Source organism: Colobus angolensis, unplaced genomic scaffold (assembly GCF_000951035.1).
Source record: "Colobus angolensis palliatus isolate OR3802 unplaced genomic scaffold, Cang.pa_1.0 Scaffold12, whole genome shotgun sequence".
NCBI classification, from domain to species: domain Eukaryota; kingdom Metazoa; phylum Chordata; class Mammalia; order Primates; family Cercopithecidae; genus Colobus; species Colobus angolensis.
The window spans coordinates 10,816,102-10,828,735 of NW_012113141.1; the positions used below are offsets into that span (position 1 = coordinate 10,816,102).

Below are 12,634 nucleotides of genomic sequence, written 5' to 3' on the forward strand. Positions count from 1 at the left end.
CCTCTCCTCAGGGTCCACTCACTTATGCATTATCTCATAAAGGATACTGAAGCCCACTGAGGGCATTTCCTAATCTTAAGGGGCCTCTGATAGACTTCTACTACTTAAGTCTTCCATCACTTTCCCACCCTTAACCCCCATTCTAGAAAAACCCATAGGTAAATAGAGTATACCTGGTTTTCTAATACCCGTAGACTATTTTATATTTGTTTTTATACTTTGCAATGAAGAATGTTTCAGTAAATTTTCCTAAAGGAAACAAAACACAAAAAACTCGTAGATGATATAAGTAAGTCATGTCACCCCTGGGCTTCCTCCACCTTCCACTGTGGACCACAGGCAGTACAGTCCCTCCCATGCTGTGCTCTGACCTTGCCTGACCTTGCCACCCTGAGTGTGACCTGCAGACCAGCAGCATCAGCATACCCAGGAAGCCAGTTAGAAATGTGAATTCTTGGGCCATTGACTTAAAGACTCAGAATTTGAGCCCATGGATTCTTGTTTCAGGGTCTGTGCTCTTCACCACCACTCTACACTGTTTCTCTTTATCAGCAATGAAATTCAGAACAGACTTATTGCAAGATACTCATTGCCAGATCCAGTCCTCTACTGACTTCAAAACATGATCAGCTTTTCACATTAAATTTGTTTATCACCCTTCTCAGATACTATCTTTGATATCAGAGATAAGACTGACATTGTGGACAGATGTTTTCATGCCTTGACCCAAAAGAACAACAAACATGGATATTGCAGGCCAACACTAAGGAATTGTGTTGATGGGCCACTAGGACCACAGCGGATCCCTTAAACCACACCTCAGCTACCCGATTTCCTGCACATGGGGCTGGAAATACACTACGGGGAAAATGGTAGAAGAGAAAATGAGAACAAGAAAGAATGCAGGTGTCTTCCTCTACTAGGGAGGTCCCTGAGAAATGACTGAATGTTTTTAGCAAAAGATTAGAAAAATAATATTATCTTGCCATCTGTTATTGCTTATGGAGAGCCAATAAGTGTGTCTTAGAGACTCTGAGTTCCAGGGATGATCCCACTCAGGTTCCCCGACCCATTGTGAGTCACACCTCCTGTCTTCACGTCCATAGCAGAGGGGCCCCTAGCCCCAGGTTTCCACGCCTTCTGCAAGCTGGTCTTTTAGGTTTCATCAGCAGTCAGTCCTGAGGCCATGGAATGGGGAACAATAAATGACAGCCCACTGGAGAAGGACCCTCTTTTTGTTTGCTTCGTTCTGGGGAATGCATCTCCTAGGCAGGGTCAACATGTGCCATGATGGTAAAATAATTTGGGAAAAGTATTTTGGAAGGAATGGCAAAAATATTTGCTTTTGCCTTAAATCTACCAGAAGTGGATCACAGGTTGAAAGCTGCCTGATCTTGGTCATTCGAAGCCCCTGAGTGGCTCACTATTTGCACTCAGTGCAGCCCTGAGCAACCAGTTAACATTTGCCCAACGGGCAGGATTGACTTCAGTTATCTAAAGATGTTACTACTGCTCTTCTGGTTCCCCAGAGATACCCATACCTTATGTGCAGCACAGATCCAGCAGAGACTCCTTGTCAAAGGCCACTGTGGTCCAAGACCCCAAAGAGGAAGGCTCCAGAGGTGACTGCTGCTTAGGAAGTCAACATCGGACAGAGTGCTAGAACCAAGGTAATGCTTCCCAGACTTCACTGTGCCCACCAGACTCCTGGAGAGCTTGTTAAAATGTTCACTGCTGGGCCAAGAGAGCTGGGGCCGAACCTGAGAATCTACATTTCTAACAAGTCTCCAGGGGATGGTGGTCCATGGACTACACTGAGAAGCACCATGTCTGAAAATCTTTTGAGCCAAACATTTTACTTCACTAATGCAGAATTTGGGACCAGAGAGGCTAACTAGTATGTCCAAAATCACCCAGCACATCAGTGACAGGGCTGGGACCAGGTGTCGTGACTCCTAGTTTCCACTGTGTTCCCACTCCACCAGCTTACCCTAAAACAGCAATCATCATAGTGATTTTATGAACTATAACTCATTTTGAGTACCAAGTGCTTTTCCTATTTCCTCTCCTTTATCTTTATAATCACCCTTTGAGGTTGGGGACATGGGTCTCAACTTATAGAGAAAGAAACGAAGGTTCAAAAAAGTAACAACAATAAAAATTGGCTCTAGATCACAAGCCAAGGAGTGGAGCTGGATTCCACCCAGTTCTGTCTGACCTTGTGCTGTTCCTCCTTACATCTCTTCAAGTTCTCAGAGGGGAGCTCTCTCTACCAAGGGTTGAATGCAAAACCCACATAGTCACCTAGCTTACAGAAAGGACAGGCCTAAAGACAAGGGTAAAATTAAGATGATAAAACAGTGAACAAATATTTTAAAATTATGTACAGGAGTATAGCAAGAGGAAAGACCCCTAAGCCCCAACTGCCCCAAAGGCTGCTTGTCATTTTCTTTCTAAAACCTTTCAGGGGTTTAAGGCCTAGAACCATGTGTCTGACACCACAGCCCTGTAAATTCTGTCCCCAAGAGTCCTGGGGCTCTGCGCAAACAAAATTAATAGCCTGCAAACTCTAAATGGGTGATTACAATCTATAAAGCAGCCCATAAAATGACATCATGGGGATTCATATTTATTCTCTCCCACCGATTTCCACTATAAATTTGCTCGGTTTATGAGTAAAACAGTTTCTTCTGCTACGTGCCTGGGCATAAAGCTCACCTAAAGATGGAAACATCTCGCTGAGTTGGCTGGGGCTCACTTCACCCCCAGTGGTTCTCTGGTCACTAGGACGCACAGAAGAAACTTCCCAAGGAAGCTCTGGAAACCCCAAAGCAGCCATTGCCTCTACAAACATGTCCTGAGAGCCTGCTGAGCTGCAGGCTTCTGTTCTAGGTCTTGAGCAGCAGCCAACAAAATGGGGGTGGTCTCTGTGCTCAGGGACCTTGCAAGGGTCCCTGAAAGGGAAAGAGGAGACAGACACTAAACAGAAAACTACATGGATAACACATGGGGGTTCATTAGGGAATACAAAGGGAAAGTACAGCAAGCTATGAGCTGTGGAAGAGGAACAGCCAACCTGGTCTGGTAGGGGTGATGCCCAAGGATGAGTAAGTGGAGGCTAAGCAAAAGGTGAGGACAGGGAGAAGAGGAGAGACATTCCAAGTAGAGGGATCCACATGGGTAGAGCCCAGCTGTTTGCTGCTGTTGCAGTTGAGCCACATAAGTATTGAATAAAGAATGACAGAAATTCAGGGTCAGACAACCCGTACAGGACATAATAAGATTGGGTTTTCTTCCAAGTGCAATGGGAATAAATGAAGAGTTTTAAGAAAAGAATTAACATGATCAGAAAACCATTTTAGAAAGATTCTGCCAGCCGCAGTTAGAAGAATGGATTTGATGGAGAGGGCGTGTTTAGGAAGGAATGTCAGCAGATTTGTAGGACACTATTGCAGTTGTGTACACAAGAAGTGATGGTGGCCTGAAGTAACTTAGAATAAATGGGCCACAGTGCTATCTACGAGGTAGGACTGATTAGGGCTGTCAGACCCAGCTTATGCAAAAAAGGCAGGGCATTTAGGAAGTGCACAGTAGATAATGGTGATCACTGACTTACTGGCACTTGCAAATGCTTTGAATCCCATCTCATTAGCCAAGGTTAATACCTGGAAGCCACTCAGAAGCCAGTATCGGTACTAGGTCAAGTGACCACCTCACCAGCACAACCTGGCACATGCATCTCAAGTCATCCCCAGGCCAGTTGACACTCTCAGCTTGCAAAAGAACACGTGAGGCAGAATCCCTTTCCTTCTTTTTAACCCAAGCTCTACTGCTGCCTCAGATCAAAGGTCATCAATTGCAAGGTCAGCAGAAGGGGCATGGCTCCCTGAATCCCAACAAGGTTACCAGGGTTTTGGTTTTACATAACTTGTCCAAAGTCAGTCTCTTCTGGCCTTCAGAAATTTCTCCCACTTCCAAATTCCAAGGGCATTTGTATCAGCCTTGTACATGCAGACACAGTCTCCAACTTACAATGGCTCAACTTATGACTTTTTGACTTTACAATACTCCAAAAGCAATGGGTATTCAGAAGAAGCTGTACTTCAAGTGCTCATACAACCATTTTGTTTCCTACTTTAAGTGCAATATTCAATAAATCACATGCAATGGTCAACGCTTATCACAAAATAGGTGTTGGGTTAGATAATTTTGCCCAACTATGAGCTAATGTAAGTGTTCTGAGCACATTTAAGGTTTAAGGCTAGGCTAAGCCATGATGTTCAGTAGGTTCAATATATTAAACGCATTTTTAACTTATGATATTTTCAACTTATGATGGGCTATCAGGATGTAACCCCACTGTACATTGAGGAGCATCTCATTCTACCTTGCTTAGATTCAATTTAGAATCACAACTTAGGCGGTCATTGTTGTCTAATAAGTGCATGTTTATTAACCTGTTTTCCAAAAAGACTTTAAGCCACCTTAAGATAAGCACAGCATACCCAGCAACAAGGTGCTGTAGATGAGTACCTACTAAATATCAGAGAATGAAATCAATTGACTGGGCCCAGAAGAGAGGAAGACACCAGTCTGGTGATGCCAGACCAACAGAGAGGAGTGCGTGGGAGGATAGGCTCAGCACTGAACTATCCAGAGTTGCCCTCAGGTCCTAGCCAAGACGGCTGTCACTCCCAAGTGCCCAGAGATGGTGGCTTTCTTGAGCAATTGATCTGAAAATAGGTCCCCTAAGCAGATCTTGTCACTGAAGTTCACACACTGCCCAAGCTGAGTGCCATGCTGAGCAGAGCCCAGATGAAATGATTGCTCATCTTCAGGGCAACATCCCAGACAAACCATTCTCTTTTATGTCTCACTCACTATGGAGGGAAAGCCCCTGCTCTCTTGCCCTCAAACATTAGATGGGCTTACAGAAATGCATTCCCCTTTCATAATGCCTGCTGTGATTCCAGGTAATTCCTCTAAGTGCACTATTAAATCCCAGCAGCTGTTCCAGATAACAGCAAAGTCGACAATTCCAGCTGCTGCCTTGTCAGGAAATGAAGCAAAGCAGCTGTAAGTTTCCTAACACTGAGATATGACCAAAATGGCAGCATGAGGGATCCCTCACGTGCAGGTTTCTCCACCGTCATACAGATAATGTGTGTCCACCATCACACATACATTACCTGCCCTGAGTCTACTCTGATGTCTGAGGCTGCAGGACTCAAAACTGTGGGCCATATTCCGCTGAGACACCCAGCTACAGTTATCTTTGAGATCCTCATGAGAAAAAATCCCAAATGAACACTGAGCCCCTACCCACAGAGCATGCTCAAGGTGCAGGAGAATTGCTTAAGGCCACATTCCTGCTGTGTCAGTTTAGCCACAGCTAAAATGGCAGCCAAGTCAGGATTTGAACTCTGATCCTGTGAGCTCCAAAGCATCAAGCTTCTCTGTCCTTCACTGTTCTCTACTGCTCTTAAAGCCCTATATTTCCCTTACCCAAAGAAGCCTGGCCATCTCAACAGTATTTTCCCCATCTGGGCCAACCACGTGCTGGCAGAGTGAATAAATACCATTTTTGTGACCAAAACTGTCTCCTCGGTTGATCCAACATCAGCATCTTTGCACCTGCAACTTTCCTTAAGAAGAATTTTTCCATGATGTGATGACAGAATTTGCAGCCAGCAAAGGGGATCATAGACACACATGTATACGCAAGCCCACAGCCATCTACTTCAAAGCCTCCCAGCCTGAAGCATGCTCTCCAGATGTCTCTATATACCAGGTGCTTCCAGGCTGGCCAGCATCTCCCTGACAGCAGAACAAGTTGGTATATAAAGAATTTCTATTTAAAAGCCAAGTTCTACAAAAGCTAAGCCAAGCAAGATTCTAACAAACAGTAAAACTGCCACTGTCGTGACACGTGGCTTAAAGTTGGTCACTCACCTAGGTGTGTCAGAAAGACACCAGTGCTTTTCATTTTCCCTAGCACCTCAACCCTGGTGAGTACTAGGGTGGGATCCCTGGTGGGAGACTCCACCCACACTGAACATGGCTGGCTTCATTTTTCCAGACTGGTGTGTTCTCCAGACAAATGTATATTTTCCCCCTACCTACCTCCCTCCGTGTGACTCAGCAAGCAAGTGCTGGGTAGGAAGAGTGCTGGTGGGTTGGGGGAGGACTCTGTTCTCATTCCAGACTCAAGGAACAGCCTCAGTCATGGACAAGAAGTATAGGCAGAGAGTCAGGAGACCAAGGCTCTAGATCTGTTGTTGATGACTAAGACAGCCTGGGATGAGTCCCACAGCCTCTCTGGTCTCAGTTCTTCATCTATACTTTGCAGGTTGAATGATATGTGAGGCTCTGTGATTGCTTGAGTCAGCCAACAGCTCAATCAGCCACACAAAAACAATCTTTCCTCTTCTTTCTTCCAGCCTGGATAAAGCTTGTGGGGCATGAGATTTATGAGTTTGGTGCTGAACTGCATGATATATGAGGCAGAATTTGTGTTGGATTTTCATGGGTTGGGAGGATTTGTAAAGGTATTGAAGGCATGGGAGGACATGAGTGGCATAAACAAAGAAGTGAAGTCAGGAATGTGCTTAGCGTCTTTGAAGGAACCACTAGGGATGGCAATTTACACAGTGTGCACTAGTAAAACTAAACCAGTCTCTCAAATATTGAAACCTTTTGTACTGGCTGGTAAACAGCCAATGGCCTTGACTCAGGACTGCCCCCTCAGCTGCCCCTGCTGCTGCAGTGCCTAACCCCCGTCCCAACCCCACGATCCAACAACCGAAGGGTTAATGTCTGAGATCTCGATCCAAAAGGTGCCCATACCATGGGGATCCTAGGTCAGCCCAAAGCCACACCACACATCTCTCAAGCATCCCTTTGTGCCAGATACCATCTTAGGCACATTTACATATGTTACTTCCTCTCCCCTTCACACTAACTTCTTCAGATTAAGGAACTGAGGCTTGGAGCAGTTATGTGACTTGTTCAAGGATGGAATAACAGTATTTGAACAAAGACCATTAAATCCAAGTCCAGAGTTCACTTCATAAAACCCCAGCTGCCTCTGAGCAGCCCTGGCCCACAGACAGACGAGCTTTGGAAGAAATAGGAGGAATTTCTCCCTGCTATGGAGATTGTTTTAAGATTATGAATTGTTAGTGGAACAAGTTGTCATGGGAGCTTATGAAATCACCTTCTTCTGTGATTTTTATAAGAGGGATTAGAATAGGCCCAGAGACAGAGGGATAGATGAAATGACCTAACAAAACGCTTTCCAACCCTGGAACACTCCAGCCCCACATGAACAAAATAGTCTATTTATTTTCAAAGCCCCATTTTAACTCCCGAAGGACACAGGAGATTCAAATATGTCTGAAGGCAAAGCAAGTTCCCTCTTTTTCTTCTTTTCCTACCACTCCAACTCTTCATTGCAGATTTTCTTCCTGCAGGTCTGACAAACACCATTTTCAGCTGCTGTCAGTTCAAAAGTTTGATTCTGGGGTCTGAAGACCAAAGTCTGTCCAAGGCTGATCATCTTCTGAGAAAGACTGTTAAATTCTGTTAAGAGTCTCCAGCAGAGGAGAAATTAGTTTAAAAAAGCAAGAAGAATCACCACAATGCATGCCTACTCCACATTACCAAGCCTGCACAACTCATGTTAGGGGACGTCTGCTGCTCCTCCAGCTTTCTCCCCTGGCAAATACAGTGGTGGTCCCTAAGTCCGCATTAGGGCCCAACAGCAGGACCAGCAGCAGCCCCTGTCAGAGAAACCACAGCCAGTCAGGGAGAGTGAACTCATACTATAGGCTGGTTTCCACGGCAACAGATGCTCCCTCCTCCCTGCTTCTCAGTTCCAGGGAAGGACAAGGAAACCCACAAGAAGACAGTGGCAACTAGAGGAGGAGGAATGGAAGCAGGCCTATTTCTTTGAAACCCAGGCAGCTGCTGCCCCACATGTTGATGGTTACAGATCTCAGTGATGTTGGACAAGTTATGCCCCAGCTCTGAATTTTGTTTTTATCATTTAAAAAATAAATAAAAAAGATTGAGAGAGAGAGAGAGTGCTGAGCCAGAGATAATCCTGTGAAGTTATTTCAGCTCTAATGTCCCAGAATCCAATGATTTATCTAACCTGGCCAGTGATTGGGAATGGGTTCACCTCTTCTTGCAGCCCTCTGCAAGAGCATGACATTCTGCAAGGCTGGAGTGGATCTGCCTCTCAGGGACCCAAGCTTTATCCATTCCCCCAGTCTCCTTCACATTGTGCCGTCTCCTTCACAATGGTCTGCTCTCATTTCTCTGAGATCATCTCAGGAGATCTATCCCACACATTCCTGAGGGTGCATGGGTTTCCTGGTGCTCACACAAGCCACCCAACATGACAGGTAAGCCGGAATATCATGGCACCCCACCCAGCCACTTGCCTCCCACCTCACTGATGTTGTTGCATTCAATCTGCAATTCAGATGTACACAGCCCACTAGGAGCTAGCCTGCCATGACTGCACAAGCAAAGGAACTCCAGGGAGAACACCCAGAAAGGTCATTTTGTTTGGTATGAAGAGTGCTAGGGTGAGATGAGGGGAAGGGAGTGAGATGGAAGCTTCCCAGGAAAAGGCGAAACCATGCACAGCAGCCAAGAGCCATGGACTCCAATACTCCCCAAGGTTCGGAAAAGTACTTGTAATTTTGGCTGATTGACCAAAAGTGGAAAGAGGAGTGCAGCATGAGAGAAGGAAAGAGAGAAAGGCCAGAAAAGTGGACAAAGAATTCCAGGAGGCAGCCAGCCGTGGTGGCTCACACCTGTAATCCCAGCACTTTGGGAGGCCAAGGCAGATGGATTACCTGCAGTCAGGAGTTTGAGACCAGCCTGGCCAACATGGTGAAACCCCATCTCTACTAAAGATACAAAAATTAACTGGACATGGTGATGCACATTTGTAATCCCAGCTACTTGGGAGACTGAGAGAGGAGGACTGTTTGAACCTGGGAGGCGGAGATTGCAGTGAGCTGAGATCCTGCCACTGAACTCCAGCCTGGGCAACAGAGCGAGATTCTGTCTCAAAAAATAAAGATTGCCAAGAGGCATAAAAACATGGCAATGCTTCCAGGACTGGATTTAGGGGAGAAAAGGGAGTACTCATTGTTGGAAGTAGAAGCCACATGCCCACTAGCTTTTACGGGAGTAGCAGGGGACAGCTGAGGGCCAGGTTAGTCACTGAACCCTCCACATGAGCCTGCTGGGGGTGTACTTGTTTCCATTGTATGCATGAAGAAGCAGCAACTCAGAACTACAGCATGATTTCACCTAGTAGGTCAGTTACCCCTTTCCTGGAGGACACAATCTTGCTGGGGGACAAAATAAACAATCACGGACAAATTACCACATGATTTAAAAATTGACACATTGCCACTCTCACAACCATCCTCAGAAATCCAGAAGTTCAGGGAGGAGCAACATCAAATTGGACTTCTGAGAACTTCCTGTTGCCGGTGGACCTTAAGAAATGTCAGCCTCTCTAGCGCAATTCACCCCTAACCCATCAGACTCCTTGCTGGTCTGTGATGGCTCATCTCTGGTTGGGAAATGGTTAAACAGATCATTTCTGTGCTTGAATCAGGAGCTTCCTTAAACCCTAGCATAAAGCTGGTCTACACATAAGAAATCTGATTAGCTCCCAGCATTGGGCAATCCCAGTTATTACGCCCTGCAAGTTGGTCTGCAGGATTAGTGGTCTGTGGAAGAAATGAATCAATATATAACAGTAATTAGGGCTCCTGATGCCGGTGAGAGGAGCACTTCTCTTCCCCTTAAGCCACTCGCAACAGGGTCCATGAGGGCAGAGAGCCTTCATAGCACTAGCAGTCTCTGTTTTCTAGCATATGTTCATTTTGACTTTGGTTATTTACTGAAGGATGTGAAATTCTCTGCTACTGGGCCAAGACTTTAGGGCTACATACGTCACCCAAGAACAGCAAGGAGGACGTGTCATACATGGGGCCTTCCTTCCAAGGGAACTCAGGGAAAGCAGATGCTAGGATCTTGGCAACCCCAGGAAACCAATCAGTGTCTTTGTAACCAAGAGCTCTTTGAGAACAGGGACTGTGTCTTATTTACCTTACATCAGTGTGGCCTAGCACAGACCTGGCACGTGGTAAGTAATGAATGGAATGGATGAGGAAGTGAATCAATGAGTAAGTGAATTAATAACACATGGTTTTCAGTTCATCAAAAACTTTATCTGGGAGCCTGCTGTGCACAGAATTTTGTACCCTAATACTGTAGTAGCAATTTACAATGGACCCACAGGATTTGGGGGTTAAAGGGAATTTGAATATAACCCAATCTGGTATTTTTAAAATCACAGTTTGCAACCCATTGGTGGACCATGAGATCAGTTTCATGAGTCCTGACCATCATTTTATAAATGAAATGGGAATGGAATGAAATGGAGTGGAGTGGGATGGAATGAGATGGAACTAGCAGGACAGAATAGAATATTCCAGAATAGAAACAATTAAAATGCATCACATGTAGTAAAGGTGAGTACAGGAAAATAAGGCTTATACTTGTAGGGCATGAGTGTGTGTCTATTGTGTGTACAGTGTCTTAAGGCCAAAAGCCACTGATGAATCTAACCATTCATCCAGTGATTTTCACTGCCCTCAGAGGCCACATCAGGGACAAATAACTTTCCTTTTTGATCCCCTCTCGTTGCAGGAAATGAATTTCATCCAGAAGCAGTCCGTTTCACTTACAGACTGTCTGGCTGCAGGAATTAGGGCAAATCAGAGATGTTAGAGAAAGAAAAAGAAAATGTTTCCTAGATCAAAACAAACATCTAAGTGTTGGGGCCATAGAGATGAGATCGATTCCATTTTCCACATGACAAACATTCAAAGATTTTAGAATGTCAATTGTGCCCCTGCTGAATGGCTTGGAGAAGAGCAGGAATAGTTCTAGTTCTCCCAACAATTGCTCCTAATAGATTGCTTTGCACCTGCTCATTATCCATCTTGGTTGTGTTTATGTAAGTTCCAGCCCATTGATGACCCCTGGCATGTGACGTGAAGACTATCACATTCGCGTCTGGTCTGAAGCTTGTCTGGGCCATGGCTGTGGTGAACCCATGTTGGCTCCTGGTGCTCATCAACTCTCTTCCTAAAAGCTCTCACATCCTCTGTTCAAAAGCTTGCCTCCACCCAGCAGGGTAATTTCCTCATTCCTGCCCTCTTGTCCATGAATAAACAGCTTGAACTAAAAAGATTTTTCAAATGTTTTTGACCACAACCCTCAGGAAGGAATGTATTTTACAACATGGTTCAGAACACACCACCACACCCCTAACACACACACACACACACACAAATGAAGAATGTTTACCTTTACTATATATAATGGGATGTACTATGATGTTTTATTCTATTCTGCTTCATTTCTTATGATGTTGGTGATGACCCATTCAATAGATTTCACAAGCTGCTGATGGACCACGACCCACAGTCACACTGAACTAGATAGTGCCTAATAATCTGAAAAGGCAGGGAAGGGCATCTAGGAAGAATTTCACACCGAGCCCATTTCTTTTCATTATGTTTATTTAGCTGTGTGCCTACGTTTGGTTGTGTGTAAAGGAAGATAATGGCTTCGTGAGCTGCAGCCAGGCTGTTTTGGGGACTCACAAAGGAATGGTCACAGTTTCCTGCCTGTCTCTTATTGCCCCCCTAGGCAAGCTCATTGAGAAAAGACAGTATGAGTCTTGTACAGAGCACGCTGATAGCTATTACAGATACATGATTATTCTCAGTTCTCTTGCTGATAACAACATAGCTGCCATCTTGTGTTTGTTTCCTCTTAGGATTAGAAAGCAAAAGCAATTTGAAGATTAAAAGTCAGAAGCAAAGTTAGAACGGTGATTTTTTTTCTCCCAACCCAACTTGGAAGAATTTGTCTTTGGAGAACCAACCTAATCAAATAAAGTAGAATCAATTTACTGGAGACATAATCCAACTTGCATAATTGTCCTGGCTGGTTTACACCACAGCTGTTCATACGACATGGTTCATTAAATAATGAAGTCTTCATCAGGCTCTCCTGCACTGGGCTGCAATTGTTTTCCCCCACACCACCCCACACCACTGCTGTCTTTATTAGAAAGCAGTGTCACCCATTGGCAATGGGATAATCAGGGGATTTGTTTTTATGTGACATTCTATTAGCCAGACATCATAAACTGCATCAAGTAAAAGCCACTGCATTTTCCCCAGTGGAGGACCCCATCACCAGAAAATCATTCTAGACTGCGGGTTCTCTGTGGGCAGGGACCACATCCCTTCATCTTTATATTCCCAGTGCTAAGCAAAGTACTCGGCATTTGGTGGGTGCAAGATAAATATCTCTTGAATTAAGAGGAAAATAACTCCAGTGTGGGATTCCTCATGGTTTCAGAAGAGCAATGCTTAGAAGTCTGGAGGCTCCCTGGTTGCAATGAGCATTTGGTGTCTTGAATACTGTGTCCCTTTCCTTTCTGGTTTGTTAATTTTCCACTTGACTGGACCCACTTTTCCAAGTCCACATGACAGCAGATAGTACTCTCAAAATCCCCTCTGGC

General features: G+C 45.0%; 1 protein-coding gene across 16 annotated transcripts in view; it reads right to left on the bottom strand.

Annotated features, from left to right (window-relative positions):
* KCNMA1 (potassium channel, calcium activated large conductance subfamily M alpha, member 1) overlaps positions 1–12,634 on the bottom strand; it is a 762,545-nt gene that overhangs the window by 431,857 nt on the left and 318,054 nt on the right. Inside the window, exon 2 of one of the 16 annotated variants that reach the window (XM_011928782.1) lies at positions 1,099–1,265. The exons of the other annotated variants lie outside the window; for them this stretch is intronic. The gene's annotated coding sequence lies outside the window, so the exon portion shown is untranslated. The remainder of the gene's footprint in view (positions 1–1,098; positions 1,266–12,634) is intronic. 16 annotated transcript variants of the gene reach the window in all.